Here is a 767-nt window from a genome sequence, read left to right as displayed (position 1 = left end):
GGTGACTTTTGTTTGTATCTCATAATATCTTCCCCAGAAACATGAGTTTTGGGGACTGCAAGAATGTTAATCTGGGTATTCCACTGCTGCAATGGGTCATTACTCCATAAATTCACTACAATATTAGCTACACATGGCCTCAGCCTTCCTTTCTGTCCTTCTGGCCTAATGTATTCAACACATAAATGTCGTACTGCTTCTCCTCAGTGCAGATCATAATGTATGATCTAAAAGATAGATTTGCTCTTTCACTGTCTATCCCAGCTTGCTCAGGTATCAGCAACCTGATGCTCTCCTACACTCATGGCCATCCCAACCATCCAAAAAAAAAAAAAAACATGTGGTGCTGCTCGCTCGATAGGTTTAAAACCTACACTCTTCATTGAACTCTAAACATTTTTTTCATTCTAATACTAGGTACCTATTTTACCTGTATAGTTGTCTTCTTATTAAGTGTTATTTACCTTACAGGTATAGATCAAATATAGCTGCAGAATAGCTGTCTCTTTGCTTCTTCCACAATATCGATCTCAGTACAGACCACAAATAGTAATAACCTGATAGATATAACATTTTTGCCTCTTAAGAATGATTCTTATGAGATTCAAGAGATCAGTTTAGATCCAACAACATTGTCACAACTAAAAATAAACTCAACTAAGTATTATTTGTTTGTAATTTGTTTTTCCACCTGCCTAATTCTTTTGTGGGGGAGAGGAACTTTCCCTGTCTCCCTGGCCTGGTTTGCCTTTTTCTAATCTCCAAAA

The sequence above is a fragment of the Microtus ochrogaster genome, unplaced genomic scaffold (assembly GCF_000317375.1).
Source record: "Microtus ochrogaster isolate Prairie Vole_2 unplaced genomic scaffold, MicOch1.0 UNK114, whole genome shotgun sequence".
NCBI lineage: Eukaryota > Metazoa > Chordata > Mammalia > Rodentia > Cricetidae > Microtus > Microtus ochrogaster.
The sequence above is the reverse complement of the archived record's forward strand: the minus strand, read 5'-3'. Positions refer to the sequence as shown.